Raw genomic sequence first — 6,000 nt, 5'->3', positions numbered from 1 at the left:
TCTTAGTTGGTCTTGGTATTAAAAACATTTGCAAGCCGCAGTAATTACAGCACAAACAATTTATTGACGCCTTTTCTTATCTGCCTTGCACATACAGTCAGATCTTCCCACAGAGTTTCTCTCCTAGTCCTCTTGCTGCTGTTGGATCCCAGCCATTACCATTAACCATCCCACATTAATCGCACACCTGCTTCAAGCTGTCTGGGCCTTGGTCCACTCTGCTTTGGAAAATCTGCCTTCACAGCATCCATGCTCACAGGTGATGTGACTACGACCCTTTACAACTCCTGGTGAGCTGGGATCTTCTGTATCATTATCGTAGCAAGAACAAATAAAGGCTGAAAAGGAGACTAATGTTTGGAGGTGAATGCTTTTAATAGAGAAAAAGTTTTTACACTGTGAACTACAATAGATAAAAACATTGAATACCTGAGTTTTGGCTTTGATTTTGCATTTCCATATCACCTATTTTAAGAATACCTGGACATTTAACTATACTCGAAATTGAAGTTTTTAATTCTAAAATGAGAAAACTCAAATATAGCTGGCAGTTAAATTCAATTAACTGTGTTTAATAGGAGTTCTTGAGCTCAGAATGAACACATTTTAATTCATTCATCCTTTTAGCCATCCATGCATTAACTCATTCAACAAATATGTATTTAGAATCAACTGTGGGTATGACTCTAATCAGAGCCTCAAACATACTGGGAAAAATTGGTTTTTACTTTCTCATCATATTGGATTTATATGGTATAGAAAAAGATTATATAATTTTTAGATGTTTATGAATAGAAGAAATACTATTTCTGGACTCAAACAACAGAGTTATTATGGTTTTATAATCTCATTCATTCATTCATTCATTCAGTAAACATGTGTTGAAATCCTGCTATCTATATTGGATGAGGCCCAATTCCTACAGAAAGGATTAAGTATCTCAATAGATTATTTCAGTGAGTACAAAAGCTTAGCATGGCTTGCTCACAAGATGTTAATTAGGGGACACAGTAGATTGGTCGATTGGTCTCTTTGCCAAGAAGTGGAAACTTTGTCTTCAGGCAGTTGGGAAGCCCTGAAGACTTTTATGGAGAAGAGGGGTCTAGCTGGGTTAGAAAGATCTTCTGGAGCAAGTGTGAAGGATGAGTTAGAGTACTGGAAGTTTGGGGGGAAGAAAGAAGCCAAGGAGGCTTCTACATGGGCCCTGTGAGAGATGACAGTCTCAACCAGACACCCGCTGAGGCTGTGGGATGAAGAGGAAGTAACCCATCTGGAAGAGAGTGTACATCTCCATCAACATGTAGATTAAAAGCCTAAATATAGCCTAACTATGTGTATTTAGGAGTCACCATTTTAGTGGCAAACATAAATTTGTTAATGGTCGGAAGTACTAGGCAGTAAAACCTAAGAGTCACATAGTATTTATTATGTGTCTAAATACTGTGCACGGTTTAATTTTTAGAGATTAAACCCAGAGGTTAAATCACTGCAATAATCCTTGGAAGAAGCTACAATTTCTCCCCCATTTTACAGATGAAGACGCTAAGAGAGGCTAAAGAAATTTTCTCAAGCCTCTGAGTCACTAATAATGACTGCTAGATTTAAAATCCAGGTATGCCAACATCCATGGATTTAACCACTTCACTAAATGGCACATTGTTAGTGTCGTTGAATCTTTATTGTAGCAATTCTTGCTCACAGTGACATCCAATGGCACAGAAGAATTATGCTGAAGTTTGGGAATTCTCCTTCTTTCTCTCCTAATCTCATCCTCTGCAGATCCCTTTTAATTTTGATTGTTTGTAAGTCTTATGGTGTTTCTCCTCATCACTTTAGATAATATGCTTATTAACATTCTTTAATAAAAACAATACCTATTTTGTCCCCACTGTGATAGATGGTTATTTAGCTGAAATGTACTAAACCCACATTCTCCATTGCTAGTCCCAGTGTTTGATAGTGGTATTATTGCTGTTCATTTTTATATGGACACTTTATAACATTAGTAATATATGTAAATCCCTATTTCTTATTCTATAGGATTTTTATGGTGTCCTTTGACCTATCTCCATTTCTTAAGATGAAGTTGTCACTACCTGTACCCTTCCTTTACACCCATTCTCCACATTTCCTTCACTCCTTCATCTCCCACCTTGCCAGTGAAATTTTTCCTTTTTAAGTAATTAATGTTATCATCTTTTACACTCTGTTTTGTACCCACGACCAAGTTGGCCATGTTTTGTCCATAGACTAACTCTAGAGATTTAGTGCATATAAATAGCTATATTAGTATGATGGTCAAGGTAGTATTATTGCTTCAAATACTGCATTAGAATTACATTCTCATCTCAGAAATTTAATGTTGGGACCTCTGTGAAAGCTGGAAGAAACGTTCATAATATCAAGGTCAAATTGATTTTATTTTACTGTACCAAATCATACCACATTTTAATTTACTTCTATGTAAACTATGACTTTTTGTACATGTTAGTTTTATCATTTCCAATTGCCTATTTATTTGTTTTATTTTCCTTTTCTTTTCTATTCCTTTCCTTCCTTCTTTTGTTCCTCTCTCTTGTCTCCCTTCCTCCCTCCCTCCCTTCCTCTTCCCCCACCCTCTCTCTTCAAATTATGTGCCTCAATATCATTCTACGATTTTTCAAACTTCTCATTCAGAGAAATAGCAGTTGCTTCATGACTTTCTCTAGCAGTTTGGGCTTCCCTTCTCACTCCTTTTTCAAAGAAACACTAAGATTCTGGGAGCTCAAGATGGTCAAAGCATGAGAGGGAGGAGGTACACTGGTCCTTTATCCACTTCTGCCCATGCTGACATCAGCTGAGATAGCATGGCCCTATCTGGTCCTCCTCCCAATCCCTCATCAGGTGGTCTCCCATCATGGGTATTGACAACAGTCAGTCCTTCTCCTGCTCCACTCTGTGGTTGGGAAAACTTGGCAGTGCTGTAGAGGTCAGTCTTGAAATACCTTCACACCTCCATCATCCTCTTCTATTCCTTGGTCATGCATGAGGGACTCTGTGAAGCTTGCCAGATTCTAAGGGATTTAGATAGAAATGCTATAAAAACCTCTTCTGTTTCTGAGTCACCCAAACTTTATGGGAATCTATCCTAATGCTCCCTCCCCGCTGCCACTCAGGAATTTGACTTCAGGGGAGAGTGGAGAGCAGGAGTCCTTTTATCAGAGACCAATGTCAGTGATTTACTGTATGCAATTTTTTTTTCTCTGAACTTTCACCTTTTTTCCGCAGCCCAAACCATTTTTATCTCCTTTACAGCTAGAAAAATCCATTCTCAACAATTCTTCCCGGTCTTTCGTTCAGGCCAGTAGCTTCTTTTATTTCCCTTTGCTTTTCTCTTTGAATCCTACACTGTGTGTAGAATATCCTTTAGACCAAACTTCTATGACAACTGATTCTTCAAATGAATTCCTGGTGATCCATACACCACACTCCAGGAATGTCTGAATCTCAATTCAAACTCAAGCTGGAAAATAGTTACATGGACTAGTCTTTACCTGTGAGTTTTATCAAATACTAGACCTACACATTTCCTAAAGCTAAACTGGAAAATCAAAAATATTTTCAAAATTGTATCTAACATGAACTGATACATCTTCCAGGTTCAGTTCCAGAAATAAAATTATTTTGAATTTCAACCTCATCTCAAGATGTTTGGAGAGAAAAACAGTTAAAGATACCCATGTCTATTAATTCTAACTTCAGGTCTCCCACATATTCTGGGGAATTCATCTCAAGTCCCTTTGGGTTTAGGCCATGACTTTCAGATCCACAGGGATCTGCTAAAGAAAAAAGCTTCTAAAGGATTCAGAGGAGGGAGCATTTGTGCCGCCAAGGAGGCTGGTTTCCAGGAGCTGCTAAATCCTGTTCTCTAGTGGCTTTCAAAGGCCATTCAGATTAATGCTCAACCCTCAGGTGGCCTGCCAATATCAGACATTTTAATGTTTTTTCCCATTTGCTCTCTTCTGTCATTGGAAGAGCGTTTAAATGGGTTAAGTATGAGTTGTGGTTATATTTAAATTGATGTTCTAACAGTTCTCATTAAAGTTCAAAGAATCTTCTAGAAACAAGAAAGTACTTATTAGCAGGTATTTCATAAATTTTTGAAGTGAAGACAAAGATGAATCTTTGAAGCACCTCAGTTTTATGTTTAAAAATATCAAGAACATATTTTATTATTGCTACACACTGCCATACAATAACCCTTTTTGGAACCCTTAAGAAATCCTGAGGGATTTTTAAATGAAAGATTCTTACAGTCTGGAAATATTAAGATCTAAATACAGGAAGTGTGCTGGCTACACAATCTTGCAAATGTTCTAACCTTTTAATGCTTTGATTGATGAGTCTGATATCACTTTGTTTCAAGCTTCATGGGTCCATTGACTACTAATCAGGTTTAATAAATGTAATTCCATTGAAAATATTAAGTACCGTAAAATTATTACCTTGCTGATTTTTAACTAAGTATATCTATAAAAATTTCTGACAGTTTTTACTGTGAAAGTGCTTTCTGGATGCAATATACCACTTAGAATTTACTTCGAATTATATTTTGAGAGGTTTTCACATTTCAGCTATAATACAGAATAAAAAGTTAACTAGGCAATGAGCAAAGTTTCTTAGTACAACTTATATGAAGAAGAAGCTTGCAAAGAAAAATCATTAAAGATCACTTATTTTCTAAAAATGAAAATAAAATTTAGTAAGAAGTCAGATCTATTTTGATAAATATGCTTTTGATAACTAGGTAGCCTGTAGATAAAACTATCCTGACTTAAATGAAAATTTAAGGAAGCAATTAACATCCTTAGTGCTTAATGCCACCCACAGGAATTTCAAATAAAAGTTCTTGAAGCTTTTCACAATTTATTTAAGAATCAGGTTAATCACTGCACAGAGAACAAGATAAATGAAACTCAGAGCTTACAGATTTGTCATAACATAAAAATACAGTTCCTAAAAATACATTTGAAATACATTTTTGAGAAGGTAAGACTGGCTTATTTATAAATTTCCACAATATAGTTTTCAGAAAGTTAACATCTAGAAAATCTTCCAGAAGCAAGTTTGTTGTATTATGAGGTTTCTATGATGGTTAATTTTATGTGTCAAATTGACTGGGCCATGGGATGCCCAGATATTTGATCAAACATTGTTCTGAGTATGTCTATCTGTGAAGGTGTTTCTGCATGTAATTGACATCTGAAAAAGTAGACTGAGTAAAGCAGATTGCCCTCCCCAAGTGGGTGGACCTCATCCAATCTGTTGAAGTTCTGAATCAAACAAAAAGTCTGACCCGCCCCATCCCCGTTAAGTAAGAGAGAATTCCTTGTGCTGACAGCTTTCCAACTAGAACACCAGCATCTTCCTTTTTAATACCCCTTCCTCTATAGGAAAACATTGCTTTCAGTAATAATTATGAAATTAAACTAATAAAAATAATATCCAGAGAAGTAGTGTAGACAATAAAATGTCTCTCTTATTGAAATTTGCATGCATAATTATGTTAGTAAAAGTAATGTAAAACAAAATAAAGTGATTTTTCATTATAAAAGCAAAAAAGCACAACTATTTATTCAGTAGTTTTTATATCTAACTAGCAGTTTGAACATTGATCTTCAGGGGACTCTTCTATGTAAGCTATATAAATAGTTGTTCATTAACTTTATTAGTTAATATTAATGAAATATACTCTACAGTAAGTCCCCTACATACGAACAAGTTCCATTCTGAGAGTGCGTTCATAAGTCCAACTGCTGTTCATTAAGTCCAACAAAGTTAGCCTAGGTACCCAACTAACACAATCGGCTAGGTAGTTCTGTACTGTGATAGGTTTATAATACTTGTCACACAAATAATACATAAACAAACAAACACAAAAAATAAAGAAAACATTTTTAATCTTACAGTATAGGACCTTGAAAAGTACAGTAGTACCAGCTACATCACCACCGGTTTTAC

This window comes from Balaenoptera physalus (genome assembly GCF_965194825.1).
Source record: "Balaenoptera physalus genome assembly, chromosome: 6".
Classification (NCBI taxonomy): domain Eukaryota; kingdom Metazoa; phylum Chordata; class Mammalia; order Artiodactyla; family Balaenopteridae; genus Balaenoptera; species Balaenoptera physalus.
This window is presented reverse-complemented; position numbering follows the sequence as displayed.